The following is a 17,587-nucleotide window of genomic DNA, read 5'->3' as shown; positions in this document are numbered from 1 at the left end:
AAAAAAAAAAAAAAAAAAAAAAAGAAAGTGCATGAAGCCATAAAAAAGTGGTGCTAAGCCAGTCTGAGAAGACCACACATTGTAGGGTTCCAAGTTTATGACATTTCAGAAAAAACAAAACTATTTAAAGACATCAGTGGTAGGCCATGCGCAGTGGCTCATGCCTGTAATCCCAGCACTTTGGGAGGCCAACATGGGCAAATCACTTCAGCCCTGGAGTTCAAGACCAACCTGGGCAACAAGGTAAAACACTGTCTCTATAAAAAATTCAAAAATTAGGCCAGGTATGATGGCTCACGCCTGTAACCTCAGCACTTTGGGAGGCCGAGGTGGGTCGATCACCTGAGGTCAGGAGTTTGAGACCAGCCTGGCCAACATGACGAAACCCCATCTCTACTAAAAATAAAAAAATTAGCTGGGGGTGGTGGCGCAGGCCTGTAATCCCAGCTACTTGGGAGGCTAAGGCAGGAGAATTGCTAGAGCCTGGGAGGCAGAGGTTGCAGTGAACCAGGATTGCGCCATTGAACTCCAGTCTAGGTGACAGAGTGAGACTCTGTCTCAAAAAAGAAAGAAACAAAAATTTGAAAATTAGCTGGGTGTGGTGGTGTGTGCTTGTAGTCCCAGCTACTCAGGTGGCTGAGGTGGGAGGATCACTGGAACCCAGGAGTTCAAGGCTACAGTGAGCTATGATCACACCACTTCATTCCAGCCTGGGCAACAGAGCAAGACCCTGTCTCAAAAAAAAAAAAAAAAAAAAAAAAAATCAGCGACTTCCTGGAATTAGCAAGAAAGGGGAAGAATTGGTGGAGCACAGAGGATTTTAGGGCAGTTAAACTATTCTGAATGATACTGTAATGGTGGATACTGTAATGGCTGCTTGACCCCCTTAAAAACAGAACCATGACTGCATGTGTGGATAAGTTTAATTCATTGCGTTTGGGACCTAACATTCAACAATAACTCAATTCAATGGGCAGACTGTGGGTGGATTCTGTAAAGGAGAATCACTTGAACCTGGGAGGCGGAGGTTGCAGTGAGCTTAGATGGCGCCACTGCACTTCAGCCTGGGCGACGGAGAGAAACTCTGTCTCAAAAAAAAAAAAAAAAAACAATTCATTTGCTGCCTGCTTATGGGCAGAGGGATGCTGTCCATGATGGTGATAACAACAGTAATAGTAATTGACACTTGTAAAGGATCTACTATAAGTCAGACGCTGAAGAAGTTTCTTAATTTTCTAACAATTCTATCAGGAAAGTATTTATCCCCATTTATAAATGAAGAATCCAAAGCACAGAGAACTTAAGGCAACTTATCCAAGGGCTAGTGATTTTTACTCCCACGGTGCTGCTCTCAGCCATCTTTTCTGCCTGTAACTTTCAGACAGCTGCCTCTAGCCTACCTCTGAATTCTAGGATTCCATCCACAGGGCCCCTAACATTGCCAAAAGCAAAGAGATTAACTGCCCAACTAGAATATGTGACAGTCAGGCTGGAGACAAAGATTTTGGCTTGATTTGGTTTCCAAACAACAAAATCATTTCTTTAAATATTTCAAAAATATTTAAGAAATATTTTGGTAGTGTTTCCCTGTACTGCCCCTAAAGTATAGGGAAATGGTGAATACCTACTCCACACCAGCATCCCTCAATAGGGCCACAAGGGTAAACAATGAGTACACCAACACTATAATAACCAAAGAAAAGAACAGAAGTATTTTTTTACAGGCCAGGCGCGGTGGCTCACACCTGTAATTCCAGCACTTTGGGAGGCCAAGGCAGGCAGATCACTTGAGCCCAGGAGTTCGAGACCAGCCTGGACAACATGGCAAGACCCCATCTTACAAAAAAAAATACAAAATTAGCCAGGAATGGTGGTGTGCACCTGTAGTCCCACCTACTCGGGAGGCAGAGGTAGGAAGACCACTTGAGCCTGGGAGGTTGAGGTGCAGTAAGCTGTGATCAATCACACCACTGCACTCTAGCCTGGGTGACAGAAGGAGGCCCTGTCTCAAAAAAAAAAAAAAAAAATTAGTTTTTAGTTTCATACTACTAGAGAAGAATCATGGAAAGATACATTCTCATAGAGTATGTTTTTAGAATTTATTCAGAAGGGGCCAGGTGCAGTGGCTCATGCCTATAATCCCAGCACTTTGGGAGGCCGAAACAGGTGGATCACTTGAGGTCAGGAGTTCGAGACCAGCCTGGCCAACATGGCAAAACCCTGTCTTTACTAAAAATAAAAAAATTAGCCAGGTGTAGTGGCGCTCACCTGTAATCCCAGCTACTCGGGAGGCTGAGGCATAAGAAACACTTGAACCTAGGATGCAGAGGTTGCAGTGAGCCAAGATGGCACCACTGCACTCCAGCCTGGGTGACAGGGCGTGACTCTGTCTCAAAAAAAAAAAAAAAAGGAATGTATTCAGAAGAATGTTCATCTAAAATAACATAAATATTCATCGTGTATCTGGGGAAATATAGGTATGTTTCTACCTTTTAAGTCATAAAGCTGGAAAGAAACCAGCCATCAGTGAGTCAAGAGGTATCACATGGAGGGGGCATTGAAGAACCCACACTTTTCAGTATTTTTCCCCTTTACTGTTTACTTTCACATGCAACTGCAAATAAAAGCAGTAGATATACTACACACTGGCATTTAGAAATTGTTTAAAATGGAGCTAAAGACTTTCCATTTAAAATTGAAGAAGCGCATCCCTTTGCAAACCAACCGTGTATCTCACGCCCTCCAGACCCTCCAGACCCTGCTGAGGCCTCTGCTTTTCCACTGTCAGGCAGAGTCCCCCTGGAGAACAACTGTTGTGCATCTAAACACCCTGACCTCAGCGAGACCCCAACTCCCCTCCCACAGGTGAGCAGCTGAATTCCCACCTATTAATGACATGACCATACCATTTCCTGATTTTGTTTTGTTCCATTTTTCTTATAGAACACCCCATTCTCTAGGAATGGACTTCAGCAGCTGCCACTCTGTCCTCTGATCAGTCATGGTCCTCTCCTATCTTTCTGTTGTCCCAGCTCACCTGATAGTCTTTCTGGGAAGGGACTCTTAGAGGGAAGGGGATGTACCATGCCATGCATGGAGAATTCCCAATGACCAGCTTGGAAGGCAGCTGAAATTTTCAAAGGAACTTCCTGCCTATCTGTATACCAAACTAAAAAGATGGAAAGAAAACCAAACAGCTTTACCAGTTAACGATACCATCCTTCAGTGCACACCATCAGACTCCAAATAATCCATATTAAGTGGTAAAAGCCCATGAACTGGAAAGAAAGAAGGCTTCTGCAATGACAACAACAAAAAGATAGGGCAAGTCCCTGGTATCTCAGGGTATTCCCCACGCCCTGCAGATGTGCGTGATCATACACTTCCCACCAGGTAATACTCGGGAAGTATTTAAGATGCTAGATGAAAGGCATGTGTTACCCAGGGGCAATCCCTCTAAGTTTCTTGCAGTGGTGATTAAAGCGATTGCCCTCCATCCCTTCCCTACCTTCCAGTGATGTGAAGTTTAATTAATATGCACTTGGGGTTTTAAGATCCCTAGATGAAAAGAGGACCAGATGTGAAAGTTATTATTATTTTGTTCAAAGTAGACGGGTACACTAACATCTGTGGGCAAGTTTACCACACGCCACTTAAAACAGGCTAACAGGGTCATATGCCAAAACATTCAGATTTGCATTTTTGAAAAGCTCAGAGATCTGACAGATGTGTTCTGGCCGCGATTTAACATGCGGCTCCAGTGAGAAGGAAGCAAATATGACAAATGGTTTGCTTATTTCAGAACTAAAACCCCAGAGGAGCAGCCTGAACCAAAAAGGGAAGTGATCAATGGAAAAGAGGGTCAAATTTGCTCAGGGGCAAGGCAAGGGGGCAACACAGAGCATGTGCAGGGAGGAGGAGCTTTCTGTTTCGAAGGTAAATGAAACATTGGGCTGCAGAGAACCCAAAATTATCTTCAAGTATTTTTTAGCCACGCTTGAACTCATTCTAGAATTCATCAGCTAAGTACCCTTATAGGATAAAAAGTCCCTTTCTTCATCTTATGTAAAGAAAGAGATCTGTGGGCTGGGCGCAGTGGCTCACGCCTGTAATCTCAACACTTCAGGAGGCTGAGGTGGGCAGATCATTTGAGGTCAGGAGTTCGAGACCAACCTGGCCAACATAGCAAAACCCATCTCTACTAAAAATAGAAAAAATTAGCCTGGTGTGGTGATGCACACCTGTGATCCCAGCTACTTGGGAGGCTGAGGCATGAGAATTGCTTGAACCCACGAGAGGCAGAGGTTGCAGTGAGCTGAGATGCGCCACTGCACTCCAGCCTGGGCAACACGAGTGAAACGCCGCCATCTCAAAAAAAAAAGAAAAAGAAAAAGAAAAGCAAACAGAAAAGAAGAAAAAAGATTTGTGCCTAGAGAAGTTGCAAAAATAAAGACCACTCCTCCACCACCCTGCACCAGTGGGATCCGGACTGTGTGAGCAATAACAAAGTCTAATCGATGCCCAAACACAGGCTTACTGAGAACCATGGTCCACATGAAATGGTGTGTAGTCTCCTCCCAACGCAGCCGTCAGGGAGAACCTATGGACCTAAACCAGATCGTGTCTCCCTAGTCCTACCCACAACCCTCAAAGCCTTCCCATCTCACCAGCAGTCCCGCAGACCCTGCCTGACGACCCTCCTCTGTCTGCATCTCCTTGGCTCTCCCACTTTGCTCTTTCCACCCAAAATCCCAACATGCCCAGCCCAGCCATGCATCAATGCTCCCTCTGTCAGCACAGGGTTTGCTTCCTCAACCCCTTGCCATCTTGGCTGCAATGTCACCCATGCAGTGGGGCCTTCCTAACTCCCCTATGTTCAAAAGCTCACACACTCAACACTTCCTTGCTTCAAGGGCCTCCACTGTAACAATCACCTTCCCACATGGTACATGTTGTAACTACAGTCGCCACTCCCTAACCACGGGTTCAGTATCCATGGCTTCCATATCCGTGGACTCAATCAACTGTAGATCAAAAATATCCAAAATAAATCAAGAAATGATTGTGCCTGTAGTTAACACGTACATATTTTATTTTATTTTTTGAGACAAGGTGTCACTCTGTCGCCCAGGCTGGAAAGCAGCAGCACAATCACGGCTCACTGCAGCCTCAGCTTCCTAGGCTCACATGATCCTCCCACCTCAGCCTCCTGAGTAGCTGGGAACACAGGCACAAGGGACCACGCCTGGCTAATTTTTTTTTTTTTTTAATTTTACTCTAAGTTCTGGGATATATGTGCAGAATGTGCAGGTTAGTTACACAGGTATACATGTGCCATGGTGGTTTGCTGCACTGATCAACCCGTCATCTAAGTTTTAAGCCCTGCATGCATTACGTATTTGTCCTAATGCTCCCCCTCCCTTTGACCCCCACCCCCCGACAGGCCCGGGTATGTGATGTTCCCCTCCCTGTGTCCATGTGCTCTCATTGAGCAGCTTCCACTTATGAGTGAGAACCTGTGGTGAATTCTTCTATTTTTTGTAGAGATGGGGTCTCGCTATGTTGCTCAGACTGGTCTCGAACTCCCAGGCTCAAATGATATTCCTGCCTTGGCCTCCCAAAGTGCTGGAATTACAGGTGTGAGCTACCATGCCCAGCCCAGACTTTTTTTCTTGTCATCATTCCCTAAACAATACAGTATAACAACTATTACATAGCATTTATTTTGTTTTAGGTATCCGGAGATGATTTTAAATGTGTGGAAGGATGTGCCTAAATTATATGCAAATGCTATGCCATTTTCCATAAGAGATTAAGCATCTGTGGATTTTGGTGTCCTCAGGGCAGGGAGGGGACATCCTGGAACCAACCCCCCACAGATACGCAGGGACAACATCTCTTGATATTGTCTGTATCCAGAATGTCAGTTCCCTGAGGGTAAGGATGCTTCCCAGCCTTCTGCCCTATTGTCTCCTTACTACCTGCAACTGAGCATGTGAACGCAGTGAACACACAGATGCTGACTTCAAAAGTCAAAGACAACCCACAAGGAGAAACACTGAGGTCGGCTCCCAGAAAAATCCTCATAATTGCTCACTTTCGTGCTAAGGTGCCTGTGCACACAGTCCTGGCGACTCCTTGTGGGAAGGGTGATAAGACTGAGGCAGGATTTGACCATTTCTGGTCCCCAGGTCACAGTACTTTCAAATATGACCAAATCCCTGCTCTCCGTAACCACCCTTGATGTAGGAAAATGTGGCTAACACGGCATCTACCATATGAATCAGCTCACCAGAAAATGCATCCTTAGTGTCCACAGCGCAGCACACGGCCAGAAGGAAGAAAACAGGAACGTGAAGTCAGTGCTTTCACAGCTATGAAGCCACCAGGGAAAATCCCATTCTTAGAGTATCACAGCCTCCTGCTTGATGAGGGATTCTCCCCTGCTGCCCAGTGACTGCTGCCCAAGCCGATGGGCTGCAAAGAACTTCAAGTACTATAGGTCAAAAGACACTTTACTAGATGTCATGAGTAGAATGCAGTGCTGTGTCTCCTCAACTTTGGTTTGAATGTTGTTGCTGTTTCATAAAACCATTTGATAGAGCAGTTTAAGGTTCACAACAAAATGACGCAGAAAGCACAGAGATTTCCCGTATACCTCCTGCCCCATACGCACAGCCTCCCCGACTACCAACATCTTTCAACAGAATGGTCTGTTTGTTGCAATCAATAAACATATATTGACACACCATTATTACCCGAAGTCCATAGTTTACATTAGGGTTCAGTCTTGAAGCTGTAGATTCCATGGCTTTGGATGAATGTATAATGACTTGTATCCACCATCACAGTCTCATACAGAGTAGTTTCACCACCCTGGGAGCACCAGTCCTGTGTGCCCTGCCTGTTCATCCCTCCCTCCTCCCTAGCCCCTGGCAACCACCTTGATGGTTCTTCCATGTTCTTTAATGACTAGCTCATTTCTTTTCAGTGCTGAATAATATTCCATTAGCTGGATGTACCACAGTTTATACATTCACTTACTGAAGGGCATCTTGGTCGTTTCCAAGTTTCCAATAAACCTGCCATAAACATCCGTGTGCAGGGTTGTTTTTGTTTTTTTGCATGGTTCTTTGTATTTTTTGTTTGTTTTTGTTTTTCTTTTTGGGGGACAGAGTTTCCCTCTGTTGCCCAGGCTGGAGTACAGTGGTGCAAGCAATCTCAGCTCACTGCAACCTCCCCATCCCAGGCTCAAGTGATTCTCGTGCCTCAGCCTCCCAAGTAGCTGGGATTACAGGCGTGCACCACCATGCCTGGCTGATTTTTGTATTTTTGTAGAGACGGGGTTTCACCATGTTGGCCAGGATGGTCTTGAACTCCTGACCTCAAGTGATCTACCTGCCTCAGCCTCCCAAGGTTCTCTGTATGTTTTTAATAGCAGTTTGGTGTGGGGAGACACACCAAAAGAGAAATGAAAAGAATGACCTTAGTGAGTTAGAGACAAAATAGACTTCGTACTCTCCAAGAAAGTACCTCTTTCTAAGAACACTTTTGAGAAGTTAAATTTGGCAAAGAAGTCTAGTGTTAGTTTTATATATACATGCATCCATTTCTAATACTATGATTTTTTTTTCAAGCACTTTAGATGGATTTATAAACTCGGAAAGGTAAAATGTGATTTGAATATTTTCTTTTGTCCCTATTAAATAAACATGTCTGTGGAACTTTGCTGTAGATTCCATTATACTTAGGCTGTATTTTCCCAACTGGTACTACCAGCCCACATGTTCTCTGAAGGACCCACTGCTCTGAAATACAGAGCCAGTGCTAAAATAAAAAAAAAAAATGCTGGGTTGAATGCATTTCAAAGATTCAACCAAGTAGTCAACGAAGATGATGACAAACTTTAAAACAAAGATGCCTACAAATTTCTGGACACAGGAGTAGAAATGAATTGTGAAAGTAAGCATCCATCCCACCAATTATGTCTCAAAATCCATATATAATTATTAAACCAAAGTTGCAAAACTGTAGGCATCTCAAGGCAGATAGGTTCATCCCTTGGAAAAGGGGAGCTCACCACATCAAACACTGCCTGCAGGCCCATAGGCCCAACCAGCCACAATGACTCCCAGGGGAAAAATGAGGAAGGAGGATGTCCCAGAACCCAAACATGTCTTAAATATTATTCCAAAAGAAACTACTTCTCAACTATCTCTAAAATCCAAATGCATTCCTGGTAGGACAGAGCCTACCCTACCACACTCCTGAGGACTGGGAATCTCCGGCTACGCCACACCAGCTTGAAACATCCAACCAAAAGGCATTTGACAGGCCTTCCATTGGACAGCACTACTTTCCCACTGAGGGCTGACATTCTGCAGATAAATTTCCCAAATCCTGTATTTACCACTCTAAGTATTCCTGGGCACTCACACCCACTGCCATTTGTGAGTCAAAAAGAGGGCTGGCAAGGAAGCCTGGTGGATACACAGACAGGGGTCACAGAATGAGGGTCCCACGTGCCGGATTTCAGTCTGATTTCAAACGATGGAAATATGAGGCAGGCAACTCGCATTTCAATACCAACTTCACGTGCTCTTGAGAAAAGGGAAATATTGAACATCCAGATCTGCTTTTTGCTTTCTTTTAACTGCAAGGTCCCAGTGAAAACATAATCCGTGTCTAACATATACAATTACTGAGAAAAAGCACGTACACGCTCCTGTGTTCTCTTCACCCGGCTAGTAACAAAACGGTGTATTTTCCCATTTTGTTTAATTTTTCTGCTCTCAAAATTACTTCCAGATCCTATTTTTTCTTTAGTTTTCATTTTCATCCTACATGAAACCCCCTACTCCTGGAGTAAAAAGGAAAGAAAGAAAGGAAGGAAGGAAGGAAGGAAGGAAGGAAGGAAGGAAGGAAGGAAGGAAGGAAGGAAAAGAAAAGAAAAGAAAAGAAAAAAGAAAAGAAAAGAAAAGAAAAGAAAAGAAAAAACAACCAGAAGTTAACACGGTATTTTAAAATACAACACCAAAAATATAAAATCCAGCCACGGCATCTGAGACTGAAAGAAACAAATAAATAATGTGTAAATAAATAATGCAGCACTATCAAGCTAAAAGTTGAGTCTTGGTCCATAATATCCATATTACAGGCTTTGCCAACTATACAGAGAGAAACTTCTATACATCTCAAGGAACCTAAGGATGCAACTCACAGCCCCGAGTAACTGGCTCAATTAAGGCTGAAGAGTCAGGAAGAGCCCAGGATAAGAACTTCGGTCTCCTGACCTCTTTCTAGCCCAGTGCTCACCCTCTCATATTTCATATTAATGAAATACTAACTAGCAAATAATGATAATCATTTTGTTTAAACATACATGACTGAGCTTACCAGAAATACCCTCACGCACCTCATTCAAAAAAACTTTTTTTTTCCACCAAAAGAGAAAAATCACTGTGCCCTGAGCAGGAACCATTTCTAGCAGTATCAACACTGCCACTGGAACCACCCAGAGAAAATGCTCAAACCACCACCAGGGAACCCGCGATAAAACGCCCACACTCACATTCACACAATGTACGTGATCATTAAAATCACCCTCCAATGACCTACAAAAAAAAAGTCTGTTGGTTAGAGCTCTTCATGACTTAATGGCTCATCAGACATCTGCGCAAACTAGATTCCTCTAAATATTGAGAAAGGTGAAGCAGAAATACTAAGAGTCCACACTGGTTTTCTGTCCCAACTCTTAAAAAGAACTAAATAAACCAGGCATGGTGATGTGTGACTGCAGTCCCAGCCACTCAAGAGGCTGAGGCAGGAGGATTGCTTGAGGCCAGGATTTCAAGGCCAGCTTGGGCAACATGGCGAGACCCCATCTCTCAAAAGCAATTTTTATTTTAAATAAATAATTAAAGATTGTAGATGCACTGTTCACTGCTTGAGCTACCAACACAGGGAAATTAGGACCACAGAGCCAGGGGTTTCTCTGCTGCCCAGAGGGCTGAGGATCTGGGTAGGTGTGGTTTGTCCGCCTGGGGGCTGCTGAGCCTAGTTGAGGCACTTCTCTCCACCTCCGTTTTTTTCAGCAGTAAAACTGGAATGATAACAGCTCATTGGATTACTTTGAAGATTCAATGTCCTGACTCTTCAAATTTATCAAACTTCTAGTTTGTACCTCTCATTTGAACTCTTACATGAACTCTCTCTCTCTTTGTTTTTTCTTTTGAGACAGAGTCTGGCTCTGTCTCCCAAGCTGGAGTGCAGTGGCGCAAACATGGCTCACTGCAGCCTCAACCTTCTGGGCTCAAGCAATCCTCCTGCCTCAGCTTCCTGCGTAGGCTGGACCACAGGCATGCACCACCACACCCTGGCTAAGTTTTTTATTTTCTCGTAGAGATGAGGCCTCACTTTATTGCTCAGGCTGGTCTCGAATCCCTAGGCTCAAGTGATCTTCCCACCTCAGCCTCCCAAAGTGCTGAGACTATGGGCATGGGCCATCATGCCTGGCCTGAACACTTATGAATTCTTGATGGTATATCTTTTCTTCCCTTCTACACTGTAAGCTACACTGCACCCCAAAGATGATATTCTACACTGTACCCCAAAGATGATATTCATAGCTACCCAACAAATGACTTGTTGAAAGAATAAATGAGCTAACCACACCACCCTACCCCCCAAAAAATTAATATGAAGCATAGTAACTAGATGTCACTCTGCTAACTTGAATACATTACCTTACCTTGGCTTGTTGAGACTTCTGCAAATACATTAGAAAGATAAATAGCAACAGTTACTACCTAGAGGTGAGAATCGGAAACGCTTCCAATCAACGCTCATGGCTATAGGCTTTTCCACTTCGATTCAACCCCACGCTTGGTTTGCATGCAGGCAATTGCAACAGCCCCTAGTGTTCCATTCTGAAGCTGAAACCACGAAAAACCCATTTTATTTTCATCCAATGTCAACTCTTGTGCTTTCTTTGAAGAGGGATTCTGCTGCCTCCAGCCCTCCCTACCTGGGTGCTGTTTCTTTATCATCCCCACCCCCACTTTTTTTTTTTTGGACTTGGGATCTCACTCTGTTGCCCAGGCTGGAGTGCAATGGCATGGTTCTGACTCACTGCAGCCTCAAACTCCTTGGCTCAAGGGATTCTCCCCCTGCTCAGCCTCTGGAATCCATGGGATTTTATGCAGGAAACACTGCACTCGGCTGTTCTTCATCAATGCTTCAGTCCTCATTAACATACTGATGCTATTTGATCAGCAAAAAAATCCCACTGATAAGGGCACCTAACTGCTCTATCTTGACTCCTCGGGGATTTCAGATACCCTCACCTGCGCCTCCAGTAAAGCTAACCCAGGCCTCTGGAAAGAATTTTTTTCTAGCTCTGAAAGTAGTTATCTGCAGCCCATCCCTCCCTTCACAGCCCCCACAAGGTTCATTCCCATCCCCATAAGCAAACCAAACTCTGCTGAGCATCAATTAGGAGCAGAGAGAAAAGGCTGTGTGCTTTGAGCAGACTGGCTCCTTCCCAAGCTAAACACACTTATGTTGCATCTGACTCCATTACCGCCCCAGCCTGCACACGTACCAGGGCGCCCAGCCTTTCCGGATGTGAGCTTGTGTTTACCCACTGCCACGGGACTATTTCCCAGTCAGCCTCTCCTCCCTCCAGTGGAGACTGGCTGCAACCACCCGACCCCCCACCCAGGCAACCAAATGTGACATCCAAGGAGTTCCCGGAGTGGCCATCTGTCCCTGCCATGCCAATGTTTACGCGACATGGGTAGGAGAAGGACAGGCCAGGGAAGGCTCCAGGGTATCTTGCATCAGACCCAACGCATCGACATCCCAGGCCGTTTGTGCCACAAAACAAGTCAGTGAAAGAAGAGTCCTCTGTCTAACCGGAGAGGTTCCTGGTTCCTAAAGAGAAGCATCAATCTCCTTAACTTTCCTGAGGGTGTTCAGCCTGATATGTTTCATCTGTGGATGAGCATCTAAAAATAAAATGAGATCCCTAATTTTGCAGTTTTTAAAATATTACCTGACCCCCCCCCCACCCTCCACAAAGTTAAACCTAAAATAAACATGGTATTTCAGACAATAATGACTTCAACAAGTTCATGAACAGTGAAGTGGTAGGAGGAATTGGCTAATGTAGAAAAGATTTAGATCAGAAATAAACTCAAGCCAGGTGCGGTGGCTCATGCTTGTAATCCCAGCACTTTGGGAGGCCGAAGCGGGTGGATCACCTGAGGTCAGGAGTTCAAGACCATCCTGGCCAACATGGTGAAACCCTGTCTCTATTAAAAATACAAAAATTAGCTGGGCATAGTGGTGCACACTTGTAATCCCAGCTACTTGGGAGGCTGAGGCGGGAGAATTGCTTGAACGTGGGAGTCGGAGGTTGCAGTGAGCCGAGATCACACCACTGCACTCCAGCCTGGGTGACAGAGCGAGACTCTGTCTCAAAAAAAAAAAAGAAAGAAACTCAAGAGTCTCCAAATTCTAGAGTTAATATGACCATTAGACATCCTCATCTAAATGTCTCTGTTTATATTCAGAACTGGAGGTCAAGATGTGTGGGAACAGTGATGAGTTTGGAAATCAGATAAAACACAGTTCAACTCCAGGGTCACTGCCACAATAGAGTGATTTTAGTCAAGCTACCTAGTTTCCACCAAGTAGACTTGGAGATGAGAATACCCACAGGCCCAGAGGGGCTGTGAGGTGCAATCATGTATTGTTAGAGATTACAAAAGAGAAGAATGCCAGGTACACAGTAGGTGCTCAATGTTTGCATCTTCCTTTCCAGCCCTGGCCCTCCTTCCATAGCCTTACAATGGGGGGGCGCACCCAGGAGGCAGAAGATGTCCAAGACAGCACAAGTGAAGAGAGATGCCACTGGGGAGTGTTCGGCCGGCCATCAGCTAAGACTCAGTGCACTGACTCTGCTGGGACATATTTCTGGTATCTTTCGAATGTGGATAAAAGATGCTTGACATGTTTCATCTACCATTTGCACGAAATCTGTTGAACTACATCCCAAGTATTGGGGGAGAATCCACATTATTCATCACATAAATGTGCTTAAACTCCCTCCAGGGGGAAGATGGTCTAGCCACTGTGCCTGAAGCCAAGAGATGACACATCCATTCTATGACTCAACTTGAGCAGCTGCAGTGTGAAAATACACAACAGGCTTACACGGAAATGGGCTAACCATTTTTAGAATTGCCCCTTGCTTTTTTTTTTTTTTTTTTAGTTTTGCTCTTTAACCTCATTATTTTCCTTTGCTCACAGAACCTGGAAGCAATGTTGACATTTCTTTGGACAGCTCTGACCGGGTTTTATTCCCAAAAAGAATCCCTCAACACTGTGGCACATGTGGCACAGGGCACAATCACAGCTCTCAGGGACTCATGATCCCACTTCAGGGAGAGCTCGGAAGGGTAACATCATCTGAGAAGGAACACTGGTTCCAAGGGGCAAAAATCACAGTGGCTGGGGCAGTCCAGAAAGACAGCCGGGAGGAGGTGGACTTGAACTGACCCTGAAGGAGAGGTAAAATCTGAATTGGCAGAGAGCAGGAGGCCAATGGGGGTAACCAACAAGGGCAGGTGCCCTGAGACAGGACTCAGGAAAGCTGACTCTGGCGGGCTGTGTGGCCACTCGTTCAGCTAACATTTACTAGGCACGCCATGGCAGTCACTGTAGCCATGCTGGGGCAAGTATAAAGAGAATCCAAGCAGCCCACACTGGAGGAACACACAATAGCACAGTGATCAAGAGACTAGACTCCGTAGGCCAGGCTGCCTGGTTCAAATCCCGGGACCTCACTTTCAAATGCTATTGCTTTGAATAGGTTACTTAGGCCAGAGGTGAGAAGTCATGTATACATTTTTGATTAGGAAGTGTTTTCAGAGAAAACCAGAAAGTAGGTAGGGGAGATCTTGAAGGGAAGGAAGCCCTGGGGGCACTGTAGACCCAGGGCAGATAAGACCTCAGCGTTGGCCTGGAATATGTGCACTGTTCTCAGGGTTAGCCCTTGCTAGGGATGCCCTGGGGGTATAGAGACTACCAGGTAGTTGGCCAAAGGGAATCCAGCCCCTAAGGGTACCCTCCACCAAAGACAGCAGGAGCGAAAGCACTCAGGGAGAGGGAATTTACTAGACAGGTGAAGGGGACCCAAAGGGATAGGGGCTGAACGTGGACAGCTGGTGCTCCAAAGGGTTAATTGTTGTTGTTTTTATTATTATTATTATTATTATTATTATTATTATTATTATTATTTTGAGACAGAGTCTTGCTCTATTGCCCAGGCTGAAGTGCGGTAGTACGATCTCAGCTCACTGCAACCTCCACCTCCAGGGTTCAAGCGATTCTCCAGCCTCAGCCTCCCGCGTAGCTGAGATTACAGGTATGCGCCACCACACCCGGCTAATTTTTGTATTTTAGTAGAGACAGGGTTTCACCATGTTGGCCAGACTGGCTCGAACTCTTGACCTCAAGTAATCCGCCCACCTTGGCCTCCCTACCTGCTGGGACTACTGGCGTGAGCCACCACACCCAGCCTATTATTATTTATATGATTATTTTTACCCCTTGAAAAAGGCACGTAACCTAATTATGATAATACAATGTGTCTGTATTATCACAGGGAAAGTGAGTGCTTTGGCTCCACTCTCTGTTGGAGGGTGCCCTTAGGGGCTGGATTCCCTTTAACCAGCGACCTGGGAGTTCCTGTACCCCCAGGGCATCCCTAGCAAGGGCTAACCCTGAGGAGGGTGCACATATTCCAGGTCAACCCGGAGGTCTTATCTGCTCCGTGTCCAGACAGCCCTTGAAAAAAAGGTATCTCCAAGCCACCGTGTACATGCAGAGAAAGGAGTGGCTACGCCACTGTGTGTCTGGATGCAGGCAGAGCGGAGTAGCAGGTAAGACTGGAGGAACAAGTCACTGCAAGATCTGCAAAGCAGGACCCGGAATGCAGGGTGGGAAACTCTAAAAGTTACAGGAATCATGCATTCCTCAGGAAGCATCTGTGATTCTTGCTCTCTCTCAAGTCCACAGTCTCCTATTGTGTTCAATTTCTGTACCAACCAACATAGGAGCCAAACCTGGTAAAGGTTAAATAATGCATCCCGATGTCACCTGCTAACAAGGTCGAGGTACGTTTGTCCATGAGAGGAAGGCAAAGTTGAAAAGAACAAGAGCAACTTCGCATAGCTAGAAAGCCCCTTTTGGTCTTCGTCATTCTCTCCTTAGGAAGTAAACGGGGACTGCATGAGCTAACATGACCGTTCCCACTTAGAAGAAGGGAGACTCAAGTACGCACAGTCCTTTCTGCTGGAATTCCCTAGAAGGGGTCTGTGCCACATACAGGAAGTAGGGAGGGTGTCTTTGCAGCATATTTGTTCTCTTGGAGTAACTGCGAACGTTGCACGGCGACCACTTGATCCATTCTGTGAAAGCCCCAAGCCTGTCATGCAATAAAGACGTCCAGTTTCACCGCAGCAGGGAGGCCGCATGAAATACTCCACTTGAACAAAACCACTTAGCAGTTTACATCAATGCTCACCCTGTCTCGTTAAAAGTGATGTGAACCCACACCCAAGAGCCCTCAAACCAGCACGTTGATACCAAGTTTCCCCAGCTGCATCCAAATCAATTCCTTCTTCCCCTTTCCTAGTATCATGGGGACAGACAAAAGAGAAGTCAGAAAGACAGAGGATTACCCGCAGCCAACTCCAAAACAAAATAACCATGGGAACCACCCAGGAAGAATGGGAAAGCTTCCCAGGAAACCCATTTCAAAGCCTCAGATTGCAAGTGGGGAGACTCAGCAACCCTTTAACCACCAAAACAATCGTCACAAACAATGAACTTTCTATTGTCCCCAAAAAGGTGGATTTGGGCAGGATCAAGATAATAAAGACTTTAAAAGCTTCAATCCTCATTCCCCAGCCTTTTGCAAACGCCACACTTACCCCATTGGAAACAGAAGAGGCTTTGTCAAGATCTCCAAATGTGCCATCTGCAGGGACTGCTCATATACTAGGTGAGAGACTAGGATTCAGAGCATTATGCCCCATGGTACCAACCAGCCTCCTCTTCCTCCTCCTGGGCTTCAGGTCTAGAAAGGTGGGTCTCAGTCCACAGTGATTCTACCTATAAGAGCAACATAAGAAAATAATGGGTTTTGTGCTTCTTTTTTATATACCTCTAGAGATTGCAAGATTATCCTCAGAAACATTAACGTGATAACACAGGAAAAGTACCTTACATGTTGTAGACACTCAATACATTAGAGTATGGATATGTTGATAAGCAGTTCATATTTTAATAAAGAAGCATTTACCAGGTTTAGTTATCTATAGCTTTGTAGAAAGCACCTCGACTGTAGAGATTCTTGCCCACCAAAATCTCATAGTTAATGGAAACACTGAAGCATGTGGCTGCAAGGTACTAGAGGAAGCTCTACGATTCAGTACAAGAGCTCACAAATCAATTCACCCTGAACCATTCAAGAAACAAAACTTTCCAAAAGTGAAGATCTCTTCCCTAAAAGTGTTACCAATGAAAGCCATGCTAACACTTGTTTTCAAGCAATGGCATCAAAATAAACTGGAGAAGCGGGTGTTGCAAAATACTCATGAAAACTACGCCTCCTTGTTCTCTATTCTCATGAAAGCATTGGCTAGAACAAAATAGCACCACCAAGTCATAGCGGGCAGGCCAGACCAGGTGCAGCTAGTCAATCTGTCTTCATTGAAAATAACTCCACACTTGAAGCTGATTCACTACCCAAAATGTAAACCAAGACTCACTCCTTGAGCAAAGCAGAATGACTTTAGCATAGCACCATAAAGCAAATGAAGCCTTTTCCCAGCTCACAATCCCTTCCCATCCCCAGTCCAGTCCCTTGCAATACTAGATGCATAAATAAATGCTAAGTAATTATGCCATTACATAGGACAAGGTCCTAATGCCCTAGGACCTTGTCAACCGAGAGACCCTAGGAAGAACCAATGGCTCAGGGTCGGTTAAACTCAATAATGCTATATTCCCTTGTCGGGGAATATTAACCAGCCAAGCTCCTCTGTCCTATGCTCTTATTGTCCCTTTTTGGTTACAGCATCAACCATAATATCAAACAATCAACACTTCCCCAAAAGTGCTTGGAAACTCCAAGGTCTGAAAAAGTACTCCAAGATCTGTGGCACGAAACTGCTATGGCAGTCACCAGCATCATCTATCTTCAAGTTTAATGCATTTTCCTGTTTTAATTTAATTTTTAGAGATGGAGTCTCACTATGTTGCCCAGGACAGCCTCAAAACCCTCCCATGTCAGCCTCCTGAATAGCTGGGACTACAGGCACACACCGCCATGACCAGCTTCCAAGTTAAATTCTTGAGTAACTAAATTTAACACACTTTGCCTTCATAGAAGCAACCCACTAACTTACATCTCAGTCGCTGCCAAGTTTCGGGCTTTGTACTGATTTCATTTTTACACTAAAGGCAGGCAAAAAAAAAAAAAAGGAAAGAAAAAAATAATAGAGCAGAGCAGTGG

At 45.0% G+C, this 17,587-nt stretch overlaps 1 protein-coding gene across 10 annotated transcripts in view; it reads right to left on the bottom strand.

The window, feature by feature from the left end:
• TIAM1 (TIAM Rac1 associated GEF 1) overlaps nt 1-17,587 on the bottom strand; it is a 457,120-nt gene that overhangs the window by 209,641 nt on the left and 229,892 nt on the right. For 9 of the 10 annotated variants that reach the window (XM_032174685.1, XM_032174689.1, XM_032174683.1 and 6 more), the window contains one exon: nt 16,002-16,182. The gene's annotated coding sequence lies outside the window, so the exon portion shown is untranslated. Of the gene's footprint in view, nt 1-8,719; nt 8,861-16,001; nt 16,183-17,587 lie in introns of those variants that run through there. The other variant, XM_058428037.1, reaches the window with a different exon arrangement.

Source organism: Hylobates moloch, unplaced genomic scaffold (assembly GCF_009828535.3).
Source record: "Hylobates moloch isolate HMO894 unplaced genomic scaffold, HMol_V3 SCAFFOLD_14, whole genome shotgun sequence".
Classification (NCBI taxonomy): Eukaryota; Metazoa; Chordata; class Mammalia; order Primates; family Hylobatidae; genus Hylobates; species Hylobates moloch.
This window is presented reverse-complemented; position numbering and strand designations above follow the sequence as displayed.